At 40.4% G+C, this 24653-nt stretch overlaps 1 protein-coding gene across 1 annotated transcript in view; it reads right to left on the bottom strand.

Moving 5' to 3' along the window:
• Positions 1-24653, bottom strand: part of TRIT1 (tRNA isopentenyltransferase 1) — a 1178366-nt gene that overhangs the window by 817708 nt on the left and 336005 nt on the right. The window lies entirely within an intron of this gene.

The following is a 24653-nucleotide window of genomic DNA, read 5'->3' on the forward strand; positions in this document are numbered from 1 at the left end:
AGGCCTGATGTTAGATATTAAATATAATGCTCCAACATTTTCTTAGCTTCTTCCATTCAGTCATTAATAACATTGTTTCCCAAATATAGATCAATAAGTGAAAGTACTTTAATCCAAGGACTGTTGGAGAGTGTATTAGGATACATTCTTAATTCTTTTACTTTGATCTCTTTGATTGCTGTTTCTTTTAGGAACATGAGAAACTCTTTAAATGATGGAGAAGTAGATGTTTTCCATCTCCTTGTAATGCTCTTCCTTGCAAAATTTCACAGTTCCTGATTGCATGAACCATAACAAACTGTGACAAGTTGCAAGAGAAACAGGGATAGCAGATCACCTTATTTGCCTCCTGATGAACAAATCTGTATAGAAACCCGGAAACAACAGTTAGAACTTAATATAGAATAACTAATTTGGTTAAAACAACTCAAATTATAGCATTTTAATGTTTTTAGTTTTTTATATATCAAAGAGTAAACAGGACACACAGCCAATCCAACTGGAAAAACAACAAGAAACCCTAGCCCAGCTAGAGTTTTCACTGTGCGATTCCTTAAAACCTCTTGTAAAAGAGGATTATGGGATATATGCAAATTATATCTTAAGGACACCAGGTGTTTCAGGTATATGGCGGCTCTGAATGCCCATGAATTATTTATTTGCCCATTAATTGACTTAAAAAGAAATAAGTCATGGGCATTCAGAACCACTATATAGCTGAAACACCTGTTGTCCTTAAGGGGCCTTTTGCATATATCCCATAATCCTGTTTTACAAGAGGTTTTAAGGAATCACACAGTGAAAACTGTAGCTTGGCTATGTTCTTCTTGTAGCTTTTTATATACGGAATAATAAATGTTTTTAAACATTTGCATTTTTCAAGGTGGCTGCTTTAAGATTTTGTTAATCGGATATGATGTCATCATTAACTAATAAATATTTAAACCCTGGGATTTTTAGTGCACTGCTCTGATGAAGTCCTTATGATTGTTGGAACAACAGCATAACCACAGTGTAATTTGCTGTTGTTTTCTCATTAAGCATGTTGAACCTGGTTCTTTTGGTTATTTGATTATTTTACTAACTCGGGTGGTCAGTTCTTGGTTTAAGACTGGGAAAGAAGTCCTACAAGACTGCATATTGTCATCTTACTTATTTCATTTATCAACTAAATATAGCATACAAAATTCTGGGTTAGATGAACCAGACGCTGGAATTAAAACTGCCAACAACATTAACAACTTTAAATATGCAATGTTATCATTTTGATGGCTGAAAGCAAGGAAGAGTTAAGAGTCTGTTAATGAATGTGAAAGCAGAAAAGCAGGTTTCTTGCTCATCATTAAAAATAAGGTTATTATTTATTTATTTATTTATTATTTATTTATTTTAATTTGTTGACCGGGAGTGTCCGACTGGACGTAGGTCCATTTTCAGCGGAGGCCCGGGGAGAATAGCTCCACAGTTAAAATAAACAGACAGTATTTACATTGGATTACATAGTGATTAACAATTTACATAGCAATTACTTACAACATATTTACAGATGAAGAACATAGTACATCAGTAGACAACTAGAATCTTTATCTGTGAAGTGCATACCAGACATTAACAAATGTTACAAGAAGAAGTTTGTGCTGTATAATAAGTACTGGCTTATGAGCATCTGAGCTTGCTATAATCAAGGTAGTTAGTGGAGTGGAAAGAAAAGTAGTGGTTGGATGGGGTGGATGATATTAGAGTGGGAGTTGCAAGGGCATAGCCAGAATGTTTTTAGTTGCACATTTAGTAAAGTTTTAAAGTGGGTGCATGATGGTATGGAGGTAATTGTGGGTGGGAGTGAGTTCCATAATTTGGCTATGGCGCAAGAGAATAGTGCTTCACCAGCAGAGTTATTGGCTTTAGTGATCTGCAAGTGAATTTTGCTGCTGGATCTTAGTGGTCTGGTGGTGCGATAGGGTTGGAGTAGATTCTGGAGGGATGGGACATTTAGTGGATGGTTTGCTAGTTTGTGGGTGAGTGAGAGTTGATACCACTGAAGGAGGTGAGGGAGTTCAAGCCAGCCCAGTTCAGCAAGTGAGAGACAGTGGTGACTACGGTAGGGTGCCCATGTGGCGAATTTGGTGATTTTGTTGTAGCAAGTCTCTAGCTTGTTTAGATCACATTGCCTTAAGTTGGTATATATTGGAGAGGCATAAAGTAGGGTGGAGATAAGGTGGGAATTTGCTACTGAAATCTTTGCTGCTTTGGTGAGAAATTGCTTATTTCTGTATAACACTCCTAGTTTTTTGTGGACTTTTTTTATAGTCATGGATATGTGAATGTCAAATTCTAGTTTATCGTCTATTTCCACTCCTAGCAATTTGGTGTGTTCGGTTGGATATATAGTGGTGTTGTCTTTTGCCATGATGTTAAAGTGAGAGTTGTTTTGAGTATGTTTGGTGGGTTGGAAGATGAATAGTTTAGTTTTGTTTGGGTTGAGTATTAATCGGGCATCGGATAACCATGTTTCAACAAAGGAAAAGGCTTCCTGTGTGACTTTTTGCAGTTTTGGTAGGGACTGGGCTGAGCAGATGATGGTCGAGTCATCTGCGTATTGTATGAGTGTGCCATGTTTGGTGGCAGAGGCTAGATTATTGGTGTAAACAGAGAAGAGTAGGGGTCCAAGGATGGATCCTTGGGGAACCCCTATGCAGACAGGTAGTTGGGGAGATAAGTCATTCTGCCATACAACGGATTGTTGGCGGTCAGACAGGTAACTCTGAAACCAGTTGGTGACCGATTGTGAGAAGGATAGGTTATTGAGGACAGAGATAAGTTGTTTGTGTGGGACCATGTCAAATGCTTTAGATAGGTCTAGGAAAGTAGCAGAGGAGAGATATGCTGAAGGATAGTGTTAGTAAAGGAGAGTAAGGCAGTGGTGGTGCTATGGTTTGGTCGGAAACCATGCTGAGTACTGGAAAGGAGGTTGTTAGTAAGGAAGTAGTCTGAGACCTGAGAGTGTATGCATCTCTCTAGTATTTTGGAGAGTGGAGAGAGAATAGCTATGGGGCGGTAATTGGTTAGTTCTGTGGAGGGTCCGCCTTTGTGGAGGGGAATTATATGTGATACTTTCCACAGTGTGGGAACGTAACTTTCTGACAGAGATCGGTTAATCAAGATGGATACTGGGTAGGCCAGAGCATCAGCTGCGATTTGTAGGTATTCACTTGGGAGGCTGTCTGCTGCTAATTTGGTGGGTTTAAGTTTAGTTAAGAGTTTTTTATGTTGGAGGTAGGTACAAGAGAAAAAGAGAAGGCAGTGGGGAGATTACTAGTTGAAGGTGTGGGTTGGAGGGGAGGGGGGGGTGTGTTGTTTAGCTAATGATAGTATGGTTTGGGTGAAGTGTGTGTTGAATGAGGTAGCAATATTTTCGGATGAGTGAAGGATGTTAGGAGAAGGGGTACTGACTTTACCTGGGTGGAGGATGGAGTTTATGGAGGACCAGAATTGTTTGGGGCTGTGTTGTGAGGAGTCTAGGGCAAACTGGTAGTATTGGGATTTGTCCTGTTTTATTGGCTTTTTTACTCTATTGCATAGTTCTAGGAATTTCTGTCTAGCTGAGGGGGTTTGGTTTTGCGCCAGTGCTCCCAGGCTTTATCCCTGTTTTTCATTTCTGACTTAGTGGTTTTCTGTACCCATGGGGAGGGTTGTGCTTTGGTTCTGGAGAATCTTATGGGGGCATGGTAATTAAGTATGTTCTGGAAGGTAGTATTAAAAAATTCAACTGCGTCATCTAGACTGAGGTACTTTAGAGGATGCCAGTTACATTCTTTGAGGGATGAGATGAATGTGAGTGGGTTAAAGTTTAGTTTTTTACGTATTTGACGGTAGGTGACAGGTTTAGCTTGGTATAGGTATTTTTTTAGTAGGAATGTTGGGGAATGATCACTGAGGTTATCTGATAAGCAGCCTGTTATATATGACTGGGGTCTCTTACTGACTAGTATCCAATCCAGGGTAGTGTGCTTGGTGGAGATTTTATTTATCCTGGTTGGTGACTGGACTAGTTAAGTGAAGCCATGAAGGTGTACATGATGGGTTGGATTGTTGCCAGAACAGGATTGCCAGTCAATATTGAAATCACCTAAGATGATAGTTTCTTGGGGGAGATGGTGGGTAGACCAGCTGAGGAGGTTTTCTAGTGGAGGGATGTTTTGGCCAGGTGGGAAGTAGCATCCAATTATGTTGATGGTTTTGTTTTGATTAATTTTGAGGTTATGCCATCTGGATCCCTCAGTGCTATGCAAATAGATGGAAAAATGTGGACAGAGTAAAAGGTTTCATTTTCCTGAGCTTGTAGATGGTGACTGCAGCCATGAAATTAAAAGACACTTAATTTGGTACTGTAGTGGTAACTTATTCCATAGGCTGGAAGCATGTCGAGTTAGGAACCTATTTCTCCAGTAAGTCTTGTTTGTTAGTGTAGATTTAGGTCCCTAGTTTGTAAGTCTGTAGAGCCACTAGTTTTGCAAAAATATAGGTGGTCAAACAAGACTGGGTCTTTCATGACAATTCACCTCAGAACAGCCTGTAGACTACTGTGTATAGGGTGAGCAGTGTTAATTGGCTGGGGAACTGTGAAGGAGTTGAGTGATATGCTTTGATTTATACATACCAAAGGACGCACTGTATTTAATGATGGATCTTATAAAGGAAGGGTACAGTGGTAGGATGATGCCTTTGGATCATGTAGACATTCCCCTGGAAATTAATTGGATCAGAGAAGAGTTTCCTTACTATGGATGAAGCATGATGATCAAATGAGGAAGCGTTGTCCACATATGTAAACAGGTCTCTACCTGAAGACATGTACCATTTATAACATATGAGGTGGGAATAGATTTTATTGCTGAATGTTTTGCATTTTGCTTGACTGTTTTTCAGTGCAGCAGCTATGTGAACATTTTAGCTCTTAATGGAGTTGTTTAATATCACTGGATGACTGGATAACAGTACCCAGCTTGTAGCCATCAGCAAATCTGGTTAATCACACTTCTGGGATATTGATTGGATGTCTGAAAAAATAAATGCCAAACAGGATTGGGCTCAGCACTTATCATAGGATGTTACTAGGCTATCGACCAGGAGGTCATTTCAAGCCCAAGACTGTATTTATTCATACTGTTCAGGTCCAGAAGGGATGTGAGCACTATCCCCAGTAAGAATTTACGGTGCCCCATCTGCTCATCCAGGTTCCTTTTGAACGGTGTCATAGAGGTGCTCTGCTTCACATGAATTAGCAGCCTATTCCAAAGGCACAGCAGTCACTGGAAGGCAAATCTGTCCCTCCAGCATGTCCTATTCCAGTCGCTGGCCATATTTAGATCTCTGGAAGGGGTAGCTCTAGTCCCATTTGATTTATGGATGTGCAGCAAATTCATTATGTTTGGGTCAGAGACTGCTCTGTAAGCCAGGCATAAGTCTCCCCTAAGAAGTCAATACAATACTGAGTATAGTGACAGGGACTATAGTTGGTCTGTGTAAGGCACATACTGGAGTCCCTTGATCTTCTTAGTTAGAAACCTCTGACATATCTCCAGTTGCTGCAGATGCTTTGTACAGTACATGCCAAAAGGGACATTATACTCAATTATCAGCCTGAGTACTGATGAGTAAAGAGGGGCTATAACCTTCTTTGCTCTAGAGGTGATGCCTTTGACAATCAAGTATACTATGTAGAAAGCCTTCCTTTCGACAGTAGATACATGGTGGTCAAAGTTAAAGTCACAGTCTACTTGTGATCCCAGATCTCTTTACCACTTCATAGGTGCATACGGTACTGTTGTTAATTTAATAGTCTGAAGGGACATTGTTTTTACCGAAGGGAATGATGATGCATTTCTTTGCATTCAGTTTGAGACCATGGTTAAGACACCAGTCGTTGGTCTGTGTAAGACCCTCCTGAATTATACTGACATTATCTGGGGATTCAATAATTGCACCCAGTTTGCAGTTCTCCGCAAACTTGGTCAACCACAGCCCCTTAGTTTTGGCTTGAACTTCTAAGAAGCACATACCAAACAGTAGGGGGCCCAGCACTGACCCTTGGGGTACCCGCTGGTGACAGGTCTGCTGGCTGATGTGGAGTCACCACTTTGACAGTGTGTGACTGGTTTGTGAACCAGCTGGCAACCCATCTTACAACCAAGGGGTTTACATTCAGTTTGCTAGGTTTATCAGTAATGACTCAGTGTGTGATTGTGTCAAAGGCCTTTGTCAAGTTGAGGTATGCTGTGTGCACAGATTTGCCCTCATCAATGGCCCTGGTCACATTTTGGAAGAAATCCACCAGGTTTAACAGGGAGAATCCACCCTTGATGAAGCCAAATTGGGTTGGATCCATGGTTTGGAGGTCACCTATGTCTTTATTTAGCAGGTCCATAATGATACATTCCATTGCTTACAGATGAGGCTGGTCAGACTTATGGGTCTACAATTCTCTGGTTCTGTTGCTAAGCCACCTTTGGGGAGGGGAATGACTGTTGCTGCTCTCCATTCTGCAGAAACAAAGCCAGTGGTTAGGCTGTGATTCAATAGGGTACTTAATGCTAACGCTAGTCCATGTCTTAGTTTGTTTAGAAGTCAGCCTGGGATGCCGTCTGGTCCCATAGAGGCTGCTTTTTTTGTCTTAGACAAGGCTTTAATGACCCACTCTTTGGATATGCAGTGTGTGTGTGTGTGTGTGGGGGGGGGGGTTGGGGGGCAAGTTTTGTGATAAGTTTGGAGGGGATAAGGGACTGAAATGTTCACCAAATCTGTCCACTAGCAGGTTTGCTATCTCTGTGGGATCAGTGTGTATGATACTGTTAGTCACTAGTTTGGGTCCTACCATTTAAGCTATGTACATAGCTGTAAAAAGCCTTATGATTACCCTTGGCTGTGATTGTGTTCCAGGGCATTTGAGTTAACAAAGTCAGGGAACATTTACACTAGTGAGTTAGGGCTAGAGGAGGTTTCCCAGTTGGTGGTGGGATAATTGAAATCCCCCATGACCCGAGTGTTTGGCAATATTTGGATTGACTCCAGTTTGGTCAAATAGGCCTCGTGTACATCATGATCCATGGAGGGGGATCTATAACTAGTTATGACCTGAATGGGTTCTTACCCACGGTAATCTGAACTTGGAGCAACTCCATGGAGTTGTCCAGTCTAACTAGTTGGGAGGAGAATTTCTCTCTAATATAGATAGAAACACCACCTCTTTTGGTTCTCACACGCTCATTTTGCAGTCTGAAGATGTGGAAGAAGTTGTAGCCTTGCAAGGCTGGGGTACTCTCAGAAGCCTTGAACCAGGTTTCTGTGACTGCACAGATATCTACATTCTCCAGTGATAGAAGTGCTTCCAGGGTGTGCAGTTTTTGGTTTAAGCTCCTAGCATTTAGCAGCATAACCCTTATTTTGTTATGGTTGGCAATTTTCACATTGGAAATTTTGTTTTTGAGATCTTGCCTTAAAAAGGCATTATGGGGAAGGTGACAGCCTTTGCCAGCAGCTGAAAGCCTAGCAGTGCCAGGTGCAAACTGTCTCTGGCAAAGCAGTGAGGTTTGTCGACCATGTCATCCCAGGCTGATAGAAATTGGATCCCCTTTGAATGACCCAAAAAACTAAGCCAATTATTGAAACCGATCATTTTTTTTAATAATGAGGCATCACTCTAGGTGAGGGTAGTATGCTGCTCAAGGCTAAGGACATACCTGCCTGGGATACATACTCAGAGAACTCAGTAATGTCTCTCTTCATATACTGTAGTTCAGTGAGCTATGTCTCAGGTCGTTCACTCCAACATGACTTATTGCACAGTCATAATGGTACTTTGTTGTCGCAAGACCTGAGTGCATGCAGGATTTGATGAATCCTGGCACTGGACAGGCAGCTGACCGTGGCTTTCTCCTTATCAAACCTGGTGAGTGGGACATCCATGTGTCTCATTATGGAGTCTCCAATGACAAGAAAATGTGTTTTTATTTGTCTTGGGTGCTGTGGGAACTATGTTAGTTGTATCATTCTTTTGTTATAGAGGTCTTTGGTGTTTCCTTAAGTTTTTTGAGAGAACCTCTGTGTATGTTGATTTATGTGTTGGATGCATACTGTGTGTACTATATGTAGGAGTAGCGGTGGGTGAGTTGACAACCTCTTCGGTGTTACTATTTTGAGTGTGAAAGAGCAGGGATTCAAGACTCTTGGTGTAGATACATATCTTGCACTCTGTACTAGAGCGAGTTATTAGTAGCGGGTTGTCAGTGTACATGAGGCAGTTGCTACACTGGCTCAGAAGACCTAAGTAAACAAGGCTGGCAGGAAAAACAAGTGTAGTCCAACTGTCCATAATGCTAGGTTTGAAGAATTGTTATCACAAAGGGGGTACTTTTAGGACTAATCTAGGAGGTGCTCTGTAGATGGGTATTTCTGACTGGGTTTTTGGATGGTGGTTTAATAAATAGGTCAAAGCTCACCAGCAATACTTCTTATATCAGGGATGGACTTAAGATGAGGACTACACTAATATACTACAGCAGTACCTAGGAGAAAAATTGTCAGAATTACCTGTCTGGCTATGGTGCACAATTGCTCATCAATACATGGTGCTGGGTGATGCACAAATAAGCAGAAACTGGCTCAAATGCACGGCTTAAATGTCAGAAGCTAAAAACAATTTTTTAAATTCAAAAGAACCAATGAGGGTGCTTACTCCAAGCCCTAGACCAATCACCCTTCACCAGACAGGTTCTAAACACCACACTTCTCTCACAAGGGTGCAGAAGGCCCCTTACAATCAAAGATGGCTTGGAAAATGTGCTCAGAATACAACAGCCACTACAAACAGACCCAGATGCAGCAAACCTAGATGTGGACTATGCTACAGCTACTTGCTACATTAATTTAGGTGGGAAACACTAAAAAATTTTAAACAGCAGAAAAACAGCAGTGACATGAAAAAATATTTTATAAAGCAAACAGCAAGGAGACACAAAAGAACGTTTTAAACAGCAAACAAATGCTATTTAAAACACTGCTTGGTGGGAAAACAGACCAAACAGAACAGATGCTTTGAAATAGTGTAAAGTAGAAACAATTACTTTGCAAACAGTAAAAATAGAAAAAAAGGCTTTGCAATAGTGAAAACAGCAATAAAATACAATTTAACAGGCACAGTAAGGCAAACAGATGCAGTACAAACTGTGCAGTTTAGTTTACAGTATTAAACATAGAGTATTAAATAAGCAGAACACAATAAAAAGTGCAGGGAATAGTATAATCAAGCAAAAAAAAAAAAAAAAAAAAAAAAACAGGCAACTCAACTTATGGTTTTTGGGAAGCTCAGAAGCCTCTAGTCATCTGGCATCTCAGCTCAGAGTTGTGGCTGCTAGCCCACCTCATTTCAGGTCGGTTCAAAAATGCAGAAACCAGCTCATATGCAGGGCTTAACTACCAGAAGCTAAAATCTTTAAAAAAAACTTTTTAAAAAACATAATAAAAGCAATGAGCATGCTTACTCCAAGCCCTAGACCAATCACCCTTTGCCAGACAGGTTCCAATCAGCACACGTCTCTCAAAAGGGTGCAGAAGGGCCCCTTCCAATTAAAAATGGCTTGGAAAATGTGCTCAGCATACAACAGCCACTACAAACAGACCCAGATGCAGCAAACGTGGATCTGGACTACACTACAGCTACTAACTACAGTAATTTAAGTGGGAAACACCAAAAAGTATTTTAAACAGTAGAAAAAAATAGCAATGAGACACTAAAGAATGTTTTAAACAGCAAAGAAATCAGTTATTTAAAACAGTGCTTGGCAGAAAAACAGAATAAACAAACAGATACTTTGCAAACCGTGAAAAGTAGCAACAATTACTTTGCAAACAGTGAAAATGGCAAAAAAAAAAAGCTTTGCAACAATGAACAGCAATAAAATACAAATTAACTGACACAGTAAGGCAGATAAATTAAGTACAAACAGTGCAGTTTAGTTTACAGTATTAAATATAGTATGGCATTAAATAATCAGAACACAATAAAAAGTGCAGTAAATAGTATAATCTAGCGCAAAAAAAAAAAAAAACAGGCAACTTATGGCTTTTGGAAGCACAGAAGCATCTAGTCATCTGGTATCTGAGCTCAGAATTGTGGCTGGTAGCCCACCTCAGTTCAGCTGTGGTATCCCAACAATTACAACTGGGAATGTAAGAGTTCAACTGCTGTTACTTTAATTGTCAGCAGTTTGAAGGAGATTTTGCTGACACATGCTTTCATCAAACAGTAAATGTTGCTCTTCACAGTTGTGCGAACATGGAGCTGGTTTATATAAGTTGTACATGGGGGGGCAGCCCTACAAAACAAAAAAAAAATCTTTCATTTCTGTTCACTGAAAGTGGCTTTTGGCAAATATTTTTCACACTATTGTTCATCTGGTAATTACTGTGTGATAATCACGAATCATTATAACTTTACATTCAGAGATGATACCAACAACTTTCACAGCCTGAGATCTGAGTATAGTCAATTTGCAACTCAATGGATAGTGCAGGGATTTACGTCAAGTTTGGCTATTTATTTTCAATAATACCAGCATGGGGGGATAGTGTCAGCAGCCTTGGCCAGGTCAAGATAAGCAGTGTGCACAGACTGCCTGCTGCTCACAGTCTGTGTAATTTTTTCAAAGTTGCTTAATATTCAGGATGCAGGACCAGATCTTCACAAAACCAAACTGATTGGGGCCTAGATTAGTTAAGTTGCTTATGTCTGCAGAAATTAGTTCTGCTGTCATACACATACAAAGCCGGTGAGGACGATGGGACAATAATTACCCAGGTTCACAAAGGTGCCAATCTTGTGTAGCAGTCACAGTGGTTAGTCTTCCAGCATCAGAAAGAAACCTTGCAGATATAATGAGGTTGAACAGTTTAAGTAGAAGCTTAGATAATGCATACTTGGCACCTGTAAGAATGCAACCTGGTCCCACTGAAGTATTATTTTTTTTGCCTTTGGATTATGGATACACCTGATTTCCAGAAAAAAAATGTCAGGGATAATGGAGGCAACAATGTGGGTAGGTGGGGTAAAGGTAGCTCTAAACTAGTTAATGTATTAATTTCCAGGGGAATGTCTACAAGATCCAAAGACATCATCCTACCACTGCAATATGCTTGGAATTGGAATATATGATATTAATATGAATAATCTCAGTGGATTGTTGGATTGAACATTATTTCTTAATTTTGTGACAAGTGAAAAAAGATGTGTAATTTCCTTTGGCATCTGTCGTAATTTTAAGCTTATAGTCTGTTTTCCATTTTCTAATATTACTCTTAACTTCCTTGCTGGTGTCTCATTATTGTCCTGAGATAACAGGATGGGGATTTCATATGTCACTATTTTCCTTTCATTTGTTATTCAGTTCATAAATATGGGCTTTACAACAACATTCCTGAATTCAACATTATAATTAGGGCAGATGGGTACTGACTTTTCATGCATTAGTTTAGGCTCTGGTAAAAGCCAGAGCATCTCTGTCAGTTAGGTCTACTTGCAAAGATTGCTAGTAATTGTACAAGCTGAAGTGACTTTGCTTTGGTGATGCCCCTAAGGACAGTCTCATTTTTTGGTGGGATGGTATCAATAGGCCTGACAGAGAAGATTAGTGACTTATGATCAGATTTACCAGGAACGAGGAGACCTGGTGGGATGCAAGTGCGAGCTAGATTAGAAAGGACTAGGTCAAGTATATTAAAGCTCCTTGTGTGCTGTTTTATAGCTTAATCCAGTACACTGATATTAATAATATCTACTTTTAGTGTGTCAGTTAATGCATGGATAATTGACAGGCCTCACAAGAAGGTACGCAGTTTGATAGTTAACCCCTCAGTTTGTGTTAAGGTGATTTCCATCAACTTTCGGGGACAATTATTGGGATCTGCAACTAGGATTGAAGTAATAGTTGGATTTGTTAAAAGTGATTTGGATCTCCATGAACTCCACGTTAGGGTCACGAGTAATTTAATGTGAGATGATGGTACTTCTGATAAATACAAATATTCCCCTGACATTACCCTATGGCTTGAAGATATTATAGGCTATAAACCCTTGTACCAAGGGAGTGCTATCAATGCCCTAAAACCATGTCTCAGTAATTACACAAATATGAATACATTTTAAGTTGCACAACAGCTTCAAGTTCAGGCATCTTTCAAGTTAGACTCCTAGCAGTGAGTACCTCCACTACGATATTGCCAGAATTTGAGTTAGCTATGTAGGAATGCCCAATAGACGGACTCCACAAAAAAAAAAAAAAAAAAAAAAAAAAAAAAGCACTATGTGGGCCGCAAAGACTTCAGCCACAGCAAAAGCCCTGCTACAACAGGTTTGAGCCATCCCTAGTGAAACAAGTCATATCTTCCTTTTCATCTCAAGCTGAAACACACTGGATCTCCTTAGAATGACTCCAACTGCTTAGCCAACTGTTAAAACCAATTATGCTGTCTTGGTGTCTAGACATCAATCTTCATGAAAGCAAGATACTACTCAAGACCAGTGTCTTTCTTGCCTCTAACACATGGATAGTAAGTTCATCATGTCTCTTTCCAGGTTCTTCTGAGTGTATTACCTCAAGTCATTCATTTCAACATGGGCCACCACTAGGTTATAGGCATATTCATCTGGATAAAAGGGCCTTATGGCCCTTGTGACATCACAGATCTTGGCACTTAACTAACAGCTTACAGTCACCCTGTTCTTGCCCAGTCTGGAGAGTGTGGAGTCTGTATAATTAATTATAGAGTCATCTATGACTACAACATTTCACTGTGTCGAGGCAGACTTAATAGGCCTTAAAGGCTTAGGTCTGCTTTCCTGATAACTCTTGGGTGAGCTGTGTGGATCTACAGTAAGTGTGAGTGGAGGATTAATAAGTAGGTGTTACCTTGCGTGCTTGAGTTTAGGATCGTTCAGTGTGTGTTCTAGAAGGCTTTGACAATTTTTTCTTTCCAGCCTAAACATAAATTATGGGCCTAGTGCTGAATTGTGATTACTTTGGTGTTATGGAGGTATGATACTTGCCAACAGAAGACTGAAATGAGAGGTTTGCCTCCATGTTTTTTAAATATTTACATCTCCCGTAGGTTGTACTATTAACTGCTACAAGCAGTGAACAATTGGTAAGCATAAGGCAGTTGCTACGCTGCTATAAAACACCTAATGTGGTCAGGCAGACTGCTGAGCCATGCTGCCAGAAGGTGGAGGACTAGGGCTCAGCACAGTACTCAAGCAGTGGAGCCACACTATTACAGTAGATTTGGAAATTTATGGGTGAAGTATTTAGGGTGATACACTGAAGTTCAGTCAGATGGTAGCTATTCTAGTGGTATTTAGTGAAAAAACAGAAACAGGTTTGCAAGAATGTTTGCCCATACCTTACTTGGATAGAAGGAAGTTTCTCTGTTCACCTGTGAGAGAGGGGAGCTTTGAGCAGCCTATCTGTCCCTGGAGGAGTGGTTTCATCTCAGAAATTAGTAGTTTATTGGCCATTTTGGGCTAATTTCTCTCTGTCATTTCCCTGCTATAAAAACTGCATTTGCCCAGTTTTGCGTGCCGGGCAGCGACAGTTAGCTAGGGTATAACTATTCCCCACTCCACAAAGTCTCCTCTTCAATTTTTCCACTTGGAATTAGACAAACTTTCATCTTAAGCACTCAAACCATTCATTTCTTACCCCGGCACTTGCTCAAAACTCATAGCGAGCACTAATAAACCCTAGCACTAGACCACTGTACAGAAAGACAAGGCTCTTAATTTGACCTTACCGGCCAATCAATGAAACAGTTCACTGTACCTATCCAGGCATGTCCAAAGGGCAGTTTCAGGTGTACTCTCCAGTCCAACTGGTGAATCTGGGCAATGTTACAATTGCCTCATGTACACAGACAACCCTCTCCTCCTACCATCAAACACTAATTCATGCGAGAGATGCAATTATACATCCAAACTGAAGGCTAAGCTCTCTCAACCCAAGACTGGATCAGACAGTCAAGAGGAGAAGGGAAATACCTGCATCACACCACCAGTCTCATACAGACTCAATAAACCAGCACCGGCAAAAAACACACATAAATACATGAAAACATACTTGGAGGCTCTAAATAAAAATCTGCAAAAGCAACAGAGACCTCCAAAGCAGACATCCAAGCAACCTCCACACCCCCCCCTAACACAAACCATGAAGCACATACTTCACAAAACCAGTGTGCCACGCAATCGCAGCCCTTAAGGCAAAATAACATACCCAACACTCTAGTAATAGGTGACTCTATAGTCAGGCACACTGACGTCCCACTCACTAGGCTGAACAAGGAGAAGGTTACTGTTAGCTGCCTGTTGGGTGCCAGGATCCACCACATAACGCAAGCACTCAGGTCACTCCAGAACAAGTACAAATATGACTCTGTCATTGTCCATGTTGGTGTGAATGACCTGAGCCGTACCTCCCTGGACTACATGAAGACAGACATGGAAGAGCTCTCTGATCACATAGCCCTGGCCGGTATGACCCTGACCCTGAGTAGCATCCTGCCCTCACCAAGAATGATACCATGGTATAAAGAAAAAAATTATCAATTTCAACAATTGGCTAAGTTTCTGGTGTCATTCAAAGGGGATCCAGTGTCTGTCTGCCTGGGATGACATGCTCTATACTGCTTCGCTAGAGACACCTTGCACCTGTCACCCTTAGGCTTTCGAATACAGGCCAAGGCTCTTGCCCACCCCCATAGTGCCTTTTTTAGGCAAGGCTCAAAAGACAACCCCACTGCCGTAAATAGCACAAGTAACAAAAAACTGAGGGTAATGCTACTCAATGCCAGAAGTCAAAACCTCAAAATGCACACACTTGAGGCACTCCTCAGTATGGAGAAAATCGCTACATGTGCAGTAACAGAAACCTGGTTTAAGGCTCCAGAGAGCACCCCAGCACTACCAGGCTACACCTCATACCATACATTGTGGCCACAGAACCCAGACCAAAATACAAAAGTGGGGGTCTATCCATATTCATCAAGGATACCCACACCTCCAGGTTAGTGGCATGGCACGATGCTTCAGAGATCATCCACGTGCAACTAGCAACATGCAAAACTGCAATTCAAATTGTAGCTTGCTACTGATCACCCACCATGTCCCAGGACCCCCATTCTGCATTTCTGGAAACACTGGGAAACATAAAGGTCCTACCAAACACCCTAATATTGGGTGATTTCAAGTACCCAAACATTAACTGGGAGAACTACTCAAGTACTAACTCCCTTGCCGAACATTTTCTAGAATTTATAAACTCAAACGCCCTGGATCAGCTGGTCAACACTCCCACCAGAGGTGACAACATATTGGACCTGGTCATCACCAACATGGGTGACCGGTGTTCCACACCAGAGGTCAACCCCTTGCTGGTTAGATCTGACCATAAACAAATTACTCTGGATATCCACATTCCGCCCCCACCCCTGGTCAAGGAAACCACCGTGAAAAACTTTTCAATAGCAAACTTCACATTACTTAAGACCAAGGTGGACAGTTTCAAAGCCCCCATGCTAAAGGATAACACTGTCCAAGCTGCAAAATCCTTTACTAATGCACTCTACGGGCACCTACAAGAATGCATGGATCGTGCTATCCCAAGCAAAACCAAGACTCAATCCTCCAAGAAAAGGAAACCAGTCTGGTGGACCCCTGCCATAAACAAGCTATAGAATAGGAGGAGGAAACTAGTACAAAAAAAAGTAAAATCCCAAGAAGGGAAGACATCCCTGATCAGTATCAGCGAGAAACTACAATCTCTCATAAAATCATCCAAGGCTAGCTTCAAATGAAAAATTGCCAAGGTCTCCAAAGATAACCACAAGGCATTCTTTAGCTATGTCAAGATTGGTGGCAATGCTCAGATCTGCTTGCAGTTAGTGCAAAATGGAACAAAATACACTGAACCGACCAATATCGCCAACATCCTGGCAGACAGGTTCAGTGCAAACGTCACCCCCCTCTCACCCCCAAAAGGGCCCATAACCATACCAGAAGAATGTACAGCCCCTGAAATCACAGACACTCAAGTTAAAACAGCCCTCTCCAAAGCCAAAAACATAGCATCAATGGGACTGGACGGTGGCCCAAGCTGCGTCCTACATGAGCTCAAAGATGAACTAACCCCTCACCTAAACACACTGTTCAAACTCAGCCTCTCAACAGGGTACGTACCCATAGAGTGGCGCACAGCAACGGTTATTCCACTCCACAAAGGTAGAGCCACAACAGACCCCGGGAACTATCGCCTTATAAGCCTGACTAGCTTGGTCTTCAAGGCTATGGACCACATCATCATGGAACTCATTAACAGAGACATTGAGAACCTCCAAATGCTGGACCCTACCCAGTTCAGCTTTGTTAAGGGCAGATCATGCCTCCTAAACCTGGTGGACTTCTTTGAGACAGTTACCAAGGACTAGACGAGAGAAAGGTGGTATACACAACCTACCTAGACCTTGCAAAGCCCTTTGACACCATTCCCCATTCTGGTATTATAGACAAGCTCACTAGCCTGAACATAAACCCCTACATCACAAGATGGGCTGCCAATTGGCTCATGGACAGAATCCACATGGTGAGAGTTGTGGGAGCTAGGTCCGACTCCAAACTGGTTACAAGTGGAATTCCCCAGGGCTCAGTCCTAGGACCCTTCCTGTTCGGCATATACTTCTCAGAGGTACAGGCAAGCACAGGAGGACTATGACTGACCAAGTTCACAGATGGCTGCAAACTAGGGGCTACAACTGACTCTCCGGCTGACACAGACCCTCCAAAAGGGTCTCACTGAGATGGATACCTGGTGTCAAAATCATGGCCTTAAGCTAAATGGTAAAAAGTGCATAGTCATCCCCTTTGGAAAAAACAAAGTACCCACAAACTACCACATAGGTGGTAGTCCCCTAAATACGGAAGATGTAATAATTGATCTGGGGACCCAAGTAGATAGTAATCTCTCCAGTGATAATCACATTGCCAAAGTGGTTCGAAAATCCTTCTCTGTGGCCTACCTAATCACAAAAGGGTTTGCATCCAGATCAAAAGAGGTCATTGTGCCCCTCTACTCATCACTCATCAGACCCATCATAGAGTACAACGCCCTGTTTGGGATGTACCTTACAAGACACCTGCAACAGCTGGAAAGACCACAGAAGTACCTCACCAAGAGGATCACTGTTCTCAAACAGATGGCCTATGCAGCTCAAATGAAGAAACTCCAGCTGTACTCACTTGCATACCACCTACTCAGAGGTGATCTCTGCCTGACATACAAGGCCATGTCCAACCCAGAATTGATGGACATGCTCCTCCTAAAGAAAACCATATTCCCTCGAGCCACACGCTCTAAGGATCTAAACCTCATCACAACAATAAATAGGACATGCTGGAGGGATATATTCTTGTCCCAGAGATTTCCCATGCTTTGGAACAAGATTCCAGTCTACATTAGGCAGAGCTCCTCACTAACACTCTTCAAGAGAAACCTTGACGAGTGAATGGGAAAAAGAAAGTTTACCCGGGGATCACTTCAGTGGCTCTGCTGGACACAGGCGAAAGCCAACACATTCTGTCTAGGCTTATAAATGCCTTTGGGCAGATAGCCTAGTACCTAGCTATGAACCTATAAGAATGATAAACAGTGGTGATTTTGCTATTGCATAATACCTGACTACTACTTCTGGTGTCAGCCCAGCTAAATGCTGCTAGGATCCATTTGTCCTTTCTCTCACCAAAAGCAAAATAGTACCACTAATCCCATGGTGGCTACCAAGAAACAAGTCAGAGGTTCATCTGCAATCAATAGTATTGTTCTAGATGTTGCTGGGGCCAGTTCACTTTTTACAGCCTTCTCTTGGTGGTAGATGCTCTGGATAATACATATGGCAGCTCAGCACAAGAGAAAGCCAAGCTGCACAATAAAATGTACATAGGTCCAAAATTAAAACTGAGGAAGTTTCCCCCAAAACAGCAAAAAGACCTATCAGGGAAGTCCCACAAACAGTGCTCAGAGACTTTCAGAAATCAATGCCCTGTCATACTTCTCTCACCTGGAGCATAGCCGGGTTCCTATTACATGATCGCAGATGCATTTTGTTGAATACATTTTGATCGAACGTAAAAGAACGAAAAAGGCAAAATAGCGAAGAGGCTTCTAAATGAATTATTTCCCTGGGAAAGAATTCACTTGGCTACTTCTGTTACTTTGCCATTTTCAGCACTGTAGTGTGATCTCGGAGTTGGTATATTTAAGTAGGGGGGTGTGGGGGGCACATCCCCCACGTCGGGTGGGTGTGGAGCAAAGCCCCCCCACTTTATGTAATGTTTTAAAGTTTTTTTTTTTTGGAACAGCGATTTTTTTTCCCTTGGAAAAAAATCGCTGTTCTAAGGTTTCGACATTGTAAGCTTTCGCTTACATGGGGTTGATTAATCATCGTTCGGTTTTGTAAGCGTTCGATGATATAATATAGACCCGCATAGCCAGTAGTACAAATCCCAAACCGGTTCCTAAGAAGTAGTTCTCAGGCTTTCCAGTGACTGGTAATTCCTAGGAAGGCAAGAAATCATGTCATGATTTGCAGTGTAATAGGTTTGGTTTACAGTTTGATGGTCTACAGCATGGTAGGAAAAATACCATTTTTAGATTTATTAGAAGGAAGATTTGATGGTAAAGTAATAACCAAGATTTATAGGAAGTTTGAGGATGGCACTTTTTAGACTCTCATAGCTGCCATCCCCCACATTTGCTAAAGGCTTTGCCATATGGTGAATTATTAAGGGTAAAAATGTTATGTAATAATAGTATGGAGGAAGATTATGAACTTAATAAAACAGCTACAATGTTCATTAATAGAGGTTATAATGAACATGTAGTGATTAATTCTTTGTCTAAAGTTAAACAACAAACTGAGTTAGATACATATGGACATAATAGAAGAGTGTATACTAAAAAGAATTATAACAATCAGCAAAAAATGTATGTTGTTACTTATGATTTATTGACTGAACAGGATGAAAAGATTATAAAGTATTATTGGGGCTTCCTTTTTAGATTTAAAGAGTTTCATGGTTGGCTATGCAGGTATCCTAGATTTTCCTACTGGAGATGTAAAAGCATTAAAGGCATGATAGTACAGAAGAAATGAATAGGGGATTAGTCATAAGAGGCACATTCCCATGTGGTAGTTGTATTATTTGTAAATTTGTGGTTAGGACTTTTGACAAAATTAACAATATACATCTTCAGGTGAATGGAAGATTTTGTTGTAATACAGAACGTATTATATATATATGCTTTGAAGTGCCCCTATGACATGTTTTATATTGGCGAAAGCAAGAGGGCTTTCAGGTTAAAGTTACAGGAACATGTAAGAGATATAAAAAATAAGTAACCTGAAAGCCCCCTTGCCCTGCATTTTAAACAGTTTCATAATGGTAGCCCAGAGGGGCTTCAGGGTATAATTTTGGGACATGTTATTTTAAGTGAAAATGTGGTAGAAAGAAAGAGAAAACTTTTATATAAAGAAACTTTATTAATTCTTAAATATGGTACCATGACCCCTGCTGGCATCAATTTAGAATGTAACTGGAGATTTTTACTTAAATTGTATTTAATTGATGTAGTTAAATTGTTTCATTAGAGTAATTCAGTGGGCATTTAAGAGCATGTATTGTGAAGTGATTTTAACTCCACTGAAGGCAGTGTTGCCGAGGCGCTAGAGGTGCAATAAATTGCTTTGCTTTAGTTATTTTGGGCTCTTGACATTTTTTGTTGTATATATACACATTTTCCTCTTTTTTTGTTGTTGGTTGTTAAAAAATCATGTCACTCTGCTCCTCCTCTCACCAGGAGCAAAACAGCAACACTAATGCCAAGCTGATTCCTGAGAAGCAATTCATAGGCTTTCCAATGACTATGAAAAAACGTCAGTTTTGGGAAGATATACAATCAATTTACGGAAAAGAGGGCAGACAAATATATAATTTCAAAAATCTATAATTTTCCAACTCCTTGTTGCATTAAACATTGTAATATCAATTATTACGGTGACTCTTAGGTACTGTAATACAAACAAAAAAGTGAGGACAGAACAGCTGTACCTTCTTTGAAATATTTTTTAACCATTGCTGCATTTCAAAAAGAAATTAATAGTATAATATTAAGAGCTAATTCTAGTAATTCAGTCATTAAATATTGGGTAAAACTGGAAAATATGATTAGAGAGAGATTCAGCTGACTGTTAAAACGACTAAAAAAAGGTAACATATGAAATTAATTTGATAGTGTGATTCATATTACAAATCGTACATAACTATACATGGTTTTAGTCTGTTTCTTCATTACTTTATGATGAAAATTTTGGACGTGACAAAAACTGATGGTTTTCCAAGTAGTAACATATGGCTGAGAGAGCTGGACTATAAGAAAATTTATGTGCTGGAAAAACAATGCATTTGAACTGTGGTTTTGAAGAAATTTGTTTAAATATTTGGACTGCAAGAATAACAAATTGGTCAATACTTAAGGAAATAAAATCAGATTGCTCACTGGAATGTGTGATAGTAAAACAATCTATAATAATTTGGGAATGTATTGCACAGACAGGATTCACTGCAGAAGGTACTGATGCTACAAAAGTGAACAAGTTAGTGGCAAATGCTACAATGGATTGTCAACATTACTGCAGCAATGAAAATAGATTTACAAGAACTTCAAGAATATGTGATCTACAGAGAGGCCTGCTTTGCAAAGGTCCTGAATGTCAGAAAGAGCTGGACATGATAAATAGCAAAAGCAATAACAACAAAGTGGTTTACATTAATAAAGTATTGAGCCCAATGCTTCAGTTTAAGGAATCACCCTGTCATATAAGACAGGCCACCTGAGATACAGAATGAGGTCACCTAGGTCAGGAAAGAGTAACAGGAACTTCAACAGCAGAAGGGTCTGCCCCTGCATCTTGTTCCTTTAACCAGTGAACCTGTTTCTTCAATGGCACTTCCCAAATGGCATGGAAAGCATGCGTGGAAATGTGCAGAAGGCCAAAAATAGAGAGTAAAGGAGGAAGAATCAGATGCTGGGTTAGCTAGTACTAAGTTTACAATCCAGAAAATCAAGCAAGGGAAAGGTCCAATTAATGCTAGACACAAATGTACAGAATGTGGTTTTGCTGTTTCCTGTATTGTTTGCCACACTGTTGTCTGTATGTTGTTTTGTCATCTTACTCCAGCTGTATTCTTCCAATTTGGGCCTAAAACCAGGCAAAGTGTTTACAGTATCAGACTGCTTAAGAAAAACAGACTTCAGTTAAATGACATATTAAACACTAAAATATTAATGCCTATGCATTCATTCTCTACAGCAAACGTAAGCCAGACATAATACAGGTACATCCAAGAAATACCAGTTTGAAGTTACTAAACATATTCACATATTATAGCACTAAACAATGTGCTGGACGTAGTTGGAGTTAGCATGTGTAAATCATCTAGCATAAAAGTCATATGACTAATATCTTACATTCTCAGTATGAAATATAACACTGCTGCATTTTCATACTAGATTTCTATTTTATTTTTACAGCTATGTAGGTCCATAACCAGTGATTACTTTTTTCAAGAGTAACATGGATGTACAATAATGTTGATGGGCTGCTCACAAAGTAACTAAGTTAACAGGATGCAAACCCTGATCTCCTGCTCTGTAATGCAATACCTCTACTACAATAGTTAAGTGCCTTTATGCCTTAAAACTGCCACTAGCAATTATTAGCATTGTTGTCTCACAGCAAGAGGTTCTCTGGTTCGATCCTCGGCTGGGGTGCCTTCTGTGCGGAGTCTGCATGTCCTCCCTGTGGTCGCATGGGTTTCCTCCAGGTGCTCCAGTTTCCTCCCACATCCCAAAGACATGCTGCAAGTGGATTGGACACTCTAAATTTGCCCTAGGTGTGCGTGTGTGTGTGCCTTCTGTGGAAGGTTGGGCACCGGGCTGGCAACTTGACACTGTAAAACTCCACTGCCAATCATGAGCGGACAGGTGATCTGCTGTGGCGACCCCTAACCGGGAAAAGATGAAAGATGAAGAAGAAGACTTGAGATACAACTGCACTCTTTTCATTGGTACAGTTATATTCTTTATTTTAGGCATGCCTCCTGTTGCTTCAGACATCTATGGTGCACTAAAACTACACATCACACTGCTCAGTTAATCAGGAATGTGTTATGCTGAATGCTTTTCTACAGTGTTTTTATAAATAACCAGAAATCATACTGTAATATAACAGGTGGTGATAAAAATACTGTGCTTCTGAAAAGAGTAAAATGCGATCTCTCAAACAGCCATGGCCTGTTTACAAAAATAACCATACAAGAGCTATGTTTGAGGCAGTATATAATACAAAACAAACATAAAGGACAGCAGCTGCAGCAATATGCAAACAGCAAATAAGTAAAAAAAGAACAGTTTGTGTCTTAAGCAGGGAACAATGTACAAGGGGACTACCCTGAACAAAAAGAATACAATGTACAGTGCTAGCAGCCATATCAGCATTTCAGCAAATGTAATGAAACAGGAGCTCTGTTTTAAAAACAAACAGTTCTTTACACACCCACTTATGCAGGGGCAGGGAGAATCAGTCCCATGCACGTTGCACTTAATGACATCCCCACAAAAGACAACTCTGACTCCCTCACAAAAAACACAACGCAGTATTCTCACTACATATTTTACAGACATAACAATTCAGCTGTCATCTGTGGCCTTCAGAGAATCTGTTGCCCATGCCAAGAATTCTGCAGCTGCTACCACAAAAGTTAGAGCAATACTGTAATACAACAAAGGAGGCATGGATGACTAGCTTGCCTGGAAAAATGTTATAAAATCATACTTCTGAGCTCAAACATGTTATCATTGGTTTGTATATTCAGTGCCATGCCACCTGAATCACCACAATATCAGGAAATAACAGAATTCTTTCTTTGTGAGTATAACCAAGCATATATTAGTAAACCATGACAAACAAACTCAACATTCCAGCTTCAAATGAATACATGAGATTAAGAGTACCAATGAGCCAGAAAAAAAAAATAAGTGTAACGTATCAATGGTAAGTATGTTTGTTGTATTATTAGCTTACCAATTAAATGATTGTGATGTAATAATTTTGTGTTAACGTTCAGCATCTTTATTTCAGTATTAAGGGTATATGCCACAGAAAGAGGCAAGTAGCCACAGACGAGTTCAGGGAGAAATGAGAAATTGCTTGCTGCTTCTGTGGGATCGCGATGAGGGGGCCAGCTGTCAGAAATTTGATGTACTATTTACAAAATCCAGGCTGCAGTCCTTTCGTTCTTTCACCTAATTCAACTAGGATGTATATGTTTAAGAATAATCGTTAAGTTCACATGCTGTGTGTAAGGGTAAAGTTTAAGACTGCATGCTGTAAACTATCAATAGGACTAAACAGATACATTATATGAGTTGGTGTGTTCCAAAAATGCAAGACACTATGTTCCGACACTCGAAGGTGATACATTCAAGGCATATGGTCAGAACACATGTCTCTCGTGAAACCTTCTACAATAATCTGTAACTGGTCACAGTGCTGTAGTGCCAAGAAATCACTAGGCACGGTGCCGAACTTGGAAGGTGCAAAACTTCTGTGCAGCATTTCTACTGATTTTTTTCCCTGTGAAACAGAAAGGGAACATCTGAAAGACCTATAGTGCTACAAGCATCCTTATATTCTCTAGTTAACATATGCAAAAAAAAAAAATGACTTCCTCATTCATCGATACAATTCTCCTGGAATTGGCAGCCAGGATAAGATCAAGTGTTCAGTTTCTCCAATGACTGAATATTTTAGCAGACAGAAGAGATGAGAAGATTCTTAAGGACAACAGCCGGTATAGAGCAACCACTTCCCGCAGGCTGCTGTCTGTGGCAATGGAAATGTACCTGTTGAAACAGTAATGCTGCTCATCACAGACAACTTGTAGTGGATGGACAGGCTCCTGCTAAAGATCTGTTTCAATTTTAAATAATGTTGCTGGAGTAAAAAAAAAATGTCAGTCCCCGTTCATTTAACATGATATAGTAGTATGGATATAAAATGATAAAAAGCTGCACCCTGTAGACCTAGGTTTGATAATCACAATCCCTTTCCAGACACTCCTGTATTCCTGGCTCATACTGAAAACAGGAAGTTTTGCCTAGTACAGCTTACCTGGATAAAAACAGATTAAAATAAAAATGTAGGTATTGTTATAACATTCTATGTCTGGCTTTGGGTTTGCAACTAGAACTGCAGTGAAGGGAACAGCTTACACCAGGTTCCCCACCATATATTACAGATGGAACAGGTAGCATTCCGTAACAGCTAATAAATGATGCCTTGTTTTCTTTACATCTTCAAAAACAAGTAATTTTTCCCCCTAAATAAGGAATGTGTTCAAAACAGTAAATCCATAACTCAAAAGTCCTAAGCCATAAAAATCCATAGAGGGAAAACAGGAACAGAAGATGTCAGCAGGTAGCTGTATAATACTTATC

The sequence above is a fragment of the Protopterus annectens genome, chromosome 1.part1 (genome assembly GCF_019279795.1).
Source record: "Protopterus annectens isolate FY-2018-M chromosome 1.part1, PAN1.0, whole genome shotgun sequence".
Lineage (NCBI taxonomy): Eukaryota > Metazoa > Chordata > Ceratodontiformes > Protopteridae > Protopterus > Protopterus annectens.